The sequence below is a fragment of the Bactrocera oleae genome, chromosome 3 (genome assembly GCF_042242935.1).
Source record: "Bactrocera oleae isolate idBacOlea1 chromosome 3, idBacOlea1, whole genome shotgun sequence".
Taxonomy (NCBI): Eukaryota; Metazoa; Arthropoda; class Insecta; order Diptera; family Tephritidae; genus Bactrocera; species Bactrocera oleae.
Genome location: NC_091537.1, coordinates 34,457,583 through 34,464,346, shown reverse-complemented (window position 1 = coordinate 34,464,346; position 6,764 = coordinate 34,457,583). Strand labels below are relative to the sequence as shown.

The window sequence follows — 6,764 nt, the reverse complement described above, 5'->3', positions numbered from 1 at the left end:
CTGTAGAAGCGGATGCCGTCTACTGGTGCTGCTACAAAGCCGGCGCTGACATTGTTAACGACTCTGAACGGGGAGCTTGTCACAAGACCATATGACAGCTTTGGTGGTGATGTCTGTCTCCCATGGTAGGCCAGTTAGTTGTTTATAAGACTCCGATATAAGCACAAGGTCAATCTTCAGTTCACGTACTATCTGCATAAGCAAGTCATGCGCAGCTTCACAATGGTTCATGTTTAGCTGCAGTATCTTCATGCTCGGTTATTTGTAATCTTCTGAAGCGCTTCTTGGAAAACCGCGCATTTACTTCTTGATTCGTTAGTTCCTTATTAATACTCATACTTTTTGATTTACCAGCGCATCGTACGCAGAGGAGCGGGTTGCAGACTAAGAACGGGTGTACCCTCGGAGATATTACTCCTACCCCAGTTCCCTGAGGCCTAGTCAACACTTGGCCAGTCCCGGAATTCACGGACGGACTAGGCTCGCTCGGGGCACAACACGGTCTCCGCACCGTGGTCAATGCGTACTTCCTGATCAAGGCCCGAAGTGGCTGGCTCCTGATCTACTGCTGCAACTTACACCTCGGCAGAGCAAGCTCACATCAGCCCTTTGCCTGCATCGACGGAATAACGATACAGGGTCCAGACACTCCCAGTGGGTTACAACAGAGACCAATCTTCTTCTGGTCAGGTCCGGTAGTGTGACCAACCCTTCGTAGGGGAGGTTTGTACATGGGAGCTATTTTGTTTCACTCCAACCCTATGCACCCTAAGGGGAGGGAGGGCTTCTCCAATCCACACGTGGAGACGCGCCTGTTAGCAGTATCTCCTCTGCTACAGGAGGGCCATACTGAGTGCGCTTAAGGATCTGGGCATCTCTGAACCTCTCAGGAAATTAATTGAACAGATGCTCACGAGCAGGTCAATAATTTCAAAGCTGGGAGCGTCAACGATGCGCAGATCCGTCCATCGGGGTACACCCCAAGGGGGCGTGCTATCTCCACTTCTCTGGATCCTGACAATGAATAAGTTGCTGTGGGATCTAGAGAAGAAGGGGGTACATGTTGTGGCCTACGCTGACGATGTGGCAGTATCAGTTAGAGGTAAATTCGCTAATACTCTCGCAAGCCTTATGCAAACGATCCTGGACGATATAAACCGTTGGGCTGTATCGTGCGGATTAAACTTAAATGCTGGTAAGACAGAGCTAGTATTGTTTACCAGGAAGCATAACACTCCAGTAGTTACGGCACCAGTACTAAATGGTTGCGAACTAACAATTGGAGATAAAGCAAGCTACCTAGGACTAATCTTAGACAGGAAGCTTTCATGGAAACAAAATTTGGATGCTAGGGTTAAGAAAGCAGCCACAGCACTCTACACTTCTAAAAGGATGGTGGGCCCCAAATGAGGGCTAACGCCTCGGATAGCTTATTGGCTCTATACAGCAGTTGTCAGACCAATCATGACATAAGGTATTTTGGTATGGCGTATGGAAAGTATACAAAGAGTAGCCAGTATATGCATTAGCGGAGCTCTCAGAACAACGCCTAGCCAGGCACTAAACGTCATTCTACATTTATTGCCAACAGACCTGTTCTGTAAGCGAGTGGCAGCAAAGTCTGCTCTCAGACTAAGAGAATCCTCCCAATTAGTCGCCTGCAACAAGGGGCATTCTAGAATACTCAGATCGTTCCCGTTTCTACCCAAAACCACGGATTTCTGTAATCCAATAGAATTGAAGCTAAATTCCGTCCACAATGTTGCCTTCCCCACCAGAGAGGAGTGGGAAAGGGACGAGGTGGACAGGAACCCAGGAATTATGGATCCCATAAAATATTTACATATTTTATTGTTATAAATTTAATATATCTTAAATATATTTAAAATATTACCTTACTACTTTTCATCCTTTGATGCGATTTCCCTTGCACTTGCTGCACAAATTCATTATTTGTATTGGGTTTGCTGATTCCTGTTGAATTGCTTTGGCTCTTTGCTTATTAATATCTGATACTCGTATATACATATGTTGGGTTTGTATTCTGATAAGTAACTAAACTGATATTTCTTTATTTACCTTCCTTTGATACATTATTCTCTTATTTATCTAAAGAGTTAATTACATTTCTAGCTTCTTCAACAGAAAGATTGTTCTCTTATGCACCTAAAATGTCAATTACTTTTCTAGCTTATTCGACAAAACATTATTCTCTTAATAACCTAAAGTGTCCATTACTTTTCTATCTTATTCGAAATATCGAAGAAGATCGTTAGGGGTCTTCTTTGCTTATGGTTATTAATAAATTTTGTTTACTTAATAGCAAAGTGGTTTGTGATATTGGTGATGTTAACTTGCACCCCGATATTTTAACAATAAATAAATTAAACAGGCTACGGTGGGCGGGTCATTTTTTTCGCGTCGACAACTATCGTTTTAAGCAAATTCTCCTAGGCGGATGCAGAAATAACAGGAGCAGAGGTAGACCAAAACTTAGATGGATTGATGGTGTGAACCAGGAAGCTGAAGCGCTGGAATTGCGATGCTGGCAAACTCAAGCAAGCGATAGAAATAATTGGAGCTAATGATGATGACGAACTATTTGATTGCAAAATTTAAAGAGAAGCAAATAATAACAACTTTGTTGTTATATTATAAGGGCATTCACTAATAATACATATGTACTTATATGCAGTTTTTATTTCAGATTCTTTTGATTTGATGAATTATTTTATTTATGTTTATGGTATATACAAATTTTAGCGTTTTCAAAAATATAGTGAATTGTTTACATTGGTGCCCAACAATAATTGCTCTAATGATTTCTTTAATTTTGTTTTTCTTCAAAACTATAGATGATTTTCTTTAGTTTTCTTGCGACATTTTGGATAAAGGACAATACGGATAAAGGAGGTTCTCCAGATTAAGAAAATATATAAATATAGGTAGTGCTGACTTTTGGTTTTACATTAAATAGTGCAACGATAATTTTAATTCAATATATAATTTTCTATTTAATTTCTTTTGTTCCATTCTTTTTATGCACACAATAATATAACACATTATTAAATTTGCGCGTAGAACACCTTTTTGCGTTGGCGGCCTTCGGTAGTGCTTCAAAAAAAAAAATCTCTGTTCGGTCCAATACCGCGGTGCAGTCATTTCTTTCGCGTAGAACTTCTTTTTGGCTTGGTATGAATAAATGGATAGCCATAGTTAAATATTCAATTAAAGTTAGTTTTGCACTATCTAATAGAAAACAAATGTATAGAAATGAATTAGTGAAGTGTAAGTAGATACAAAAGTTAAAAATATGAGTGTAAACTTCATTATAAATTGAAGATACACGCCCTTTAAATATTTAAATTTTGAAACATTAAATGAAAATATCTCAAAAACCATAGGTCAGCGGCAACTATATATATCTGTACATACCCATTTTAACCACGAATTCGGGGGATACTATTCTAAATCCCACCCATAAACGAACAAAAACGTAAACTAATGATAAAGTAAAATCGTTTTATATAATCTTTCTTTCATAAACACAATTTATTTCGACTAAATACTGGCGCGATAAATATTGAACGTTGGATCACGATCTAATTTGTTTATTACAGTTCTTTACTACTTCCATTAATTTCTCGTTGTGTATGCGGAGGTTTCGTTAATTTCGTTTCTACATAAATTTTTATACGTATTCCTATTTATTGTTAAAATTAATACTTCCATATTCACCACGAAAAATGTCAAAATTTCACTTTCTTCTGTCAACTCATTTTAAATTTTTTTACTGTTTAGCACACAGCCTTAATACCCAGTTTTACGGGGCATCTCTACAGGCAACGTACACTGCCTACTATCTGAAAAATAAATTGCCACTGATAGCACAAACAGTTACCGACATTCCTCCCTTCCGTACTTACCGCCCGTGTCAAACCAAATTTGTCAAAAGTTATGCTCGTTGTTGGTCGGCAGAAATCCCCCACTGAACCCTCCCCGAGGGTGCCGACTGGTAATAGATACCACAGTTTCACAAAGTAAGCGGGGACGAGCTGGTAACAGATCGCCCCTGCCGTAGACGTGAGGAATCTGTGTGTTACCTGTGTGTTCGATGTTCCTCAATAGCACAGCATACAGGTAAGGAGCCTTACCATGGTCGGGGGTACTATGAAGGGCTGGATCAAGGTGTCATGCGACCCGTGCCGAGGATCAACCTGGCTGGGGGCCCTTAAATAGCCCAGTCTCAAACGGAGCTTACGGATACCTGGCGCCCTCCGTAATATGATAGGGTTACTTGCGTAGCGGGGGCTATGCGCAAGCGGACACACATTCCCCCACACTCGTGGGACCATTTATGAACCTGAACAACAAAACGAACAAAAACAAACACACAAGGGAGTCCGGATCTCCACCAAAAACTCCGGAGGGAGCGAGTTGCTCCCATAAAAGAGCAGCGTTTGCAACGAGCTCGTCAACAATCGGCAGGAGGACAGGAGCGAAGCTTGGTCCCGCAGATAAGGCAGGCACAAGGAAGGGGGCAGAAGCTAAAGCTGGCCCCAAGAAAGTAGCAGCGCCGGAGGCAGCCAGGCCCAACCCCTGTAGTCAAAACACGACTGAGAAGCGGGGGGAGGGGGGAGATGCTAAAGGGGCTGCTGCTGGAAGTGCATCTGCCAAAGAGTGGCCCGCTTTCAATATTCAGGACCCGACAAAGGCAAGGTATGCGGAGAGACGACGCGCCGCATACCTATTGAGGTTAGTGGAGTTGCAGCCGCCAACCAAGGAGGAGCTGACCAAGGAGCTCTTAGCATCAATTGAATGCGCGAGGGCGGTCATACCTAATTTTAAACTGGAACCTCCAGTAAAGGCAGCAAAGCGACAGAGGTCAGCTGAAGAGGCTAAGCCGTCAGCCAAACGACCGAAAACAAAGGGCGTGACGCCCGCAAAATCATTTACAGAAGTGGCCCGGGAGCGAATTGTCATTGGCGTTCTGGATGAGGGGGACCCCGAAGTAAGAATCCCCAGAGCCCAATGGAAATGGGTGCAGGCTGCGCTGACAAATGTGGCGGTGGAAGTGCTACTTAGCAATCCAGGTCCGCCACCGTCATGCACAGATGCCGGCTGGTACCAGGGCCAGATTAAAATGATTGCATGCGATGACGAGAGATCGGTCGCACTATACAAAGCTGCTATAGCCAAGGTAGGGGAGGTGTACCCGGGCGCAAAACTAATAGCAGTGGACAAAAAAGATATACCATCCAGACCAAGGGCAAGGGTATGGATCCCGGCTACACCATCACAGCCGGATCAGATAATGCAGCTCATTAGAGCCTGCAACCCGAGTCTGCCCACGGAGGGGTGGAAGTTCGTCAAGGCGTTGGACGATAGCGTAGCAGAATCTGGCGTGGAGACCAAAAGGGCCACGATGCAGATTCTATTACTAACAAAAGAATCCATCGAACCGCTGGCGAAAAGTTGCGGGGAGATAAACTACGGATTCACGAAAGTGAGAATTACACCGTACAAATCGGACGCCGATGCTGCAGACCATCTAGCATCGGAAAGCGAGACATGCGAAGTAGAGGAAGATCCGGTGGAGTCCTCAAGCGATGTAGAGAGCATAGAGCAAGGTGAGTGTTCTTTCGAGTCTGAACTTGCTGCCAGACTCGTAAACTTGTATACTGAGAGAGAGCTATTAAGCAACTCTCAGGAAGACGCAGAAACAACACTAGTTAATGCGTCTCCTACAAATTAATCTTCATCACAGCAAACTAGCTTCAGCAGCCCTAATTAACCGCATGGCGGAAGAACAGCCTGAGTTTGTCCTCATTCAGGAGCCATGGGTTAATGGAGGGCGTATTTGCGGACTGAGGACACCGAGCTATAATTTAGTTATGGCTAATAGTCAAGGTAAAATCAGAGCCTGCATAATGGCAAAGAAAAACCTTAACGTTTTTATATTACATCATTACAGCAACAACGACACAGTAGCAGTAAGCTGGGAAACGAGCATATGCAGTTATCGGCTGGTGTCGTGCTATATGCCGTACGAGGAGGAGCTGGTGCCCCCTCTGATGGTAAAAGAGGTGGTAAGGGATAGCGAGGCATCCAAGTGCATGATAATACTTGGATGTGACTCAAACGCATATCACACAGTCTGGGGCAGCTCAGATGTCAACGACAGAGGTGAGTGTCTCTTCAAATACCTACTAGGCACTAAGCTATTGCTGTGTAATAAGGGAAGTACGCCAACATTCATTACAAGAAACCGACAAGAAGTACTGGATATCACACTTGTGTCGGAAGTACTATTTGACAGGGTAACCCAATGGAGAGTCCTCGAGGAACATTCATTTTCGGATCACCGATATATTGAATGTACATTAGAAGAAAGGGCCGATAGAGGCATGAACTTCAGGAATCATAGGAAAACGAACTGGGAGGTGCACATGCAAGAGCTGGAAAAACGTATCCCTATGATTCCGCCGTTTCAGCCCAAAAGTAAGGAGGATCTCGACATCCGTTGATCGTTGATCAATTCACTGAATCTTGCCGGCAAGCACTAGAAGTGGCTTGTCCAATAACACGAAGTAGAGGTAGAATTAGGCCACCCTGGTGGTCTCTCGAACTTAAAAAGTTACAGAAAGAATTCAGAAAGCAGTTCAATTTAGCAAAGCAATCCCAAGGCGAGTCAGCCTTACTACAACCTCCTTAAGTCATACAAGAAGGAAGTTAGGAGGGCAAAAATAAATTCTTGGAAATAT

General features: G+C 43.5%; 1 pseudogene; it reads left to right on the top strand.

Moving 5' to 3' along the window:
* Positions 1-1,020: 1,020 nt before the first annotated feature.
* LOC138856032 (uncharacterized) lies at positions 1,021-5,794 on the top strand (annotated as a pseudogene).
* Positions 5,795-6,764: the final 970 nt, after the last annotated feature.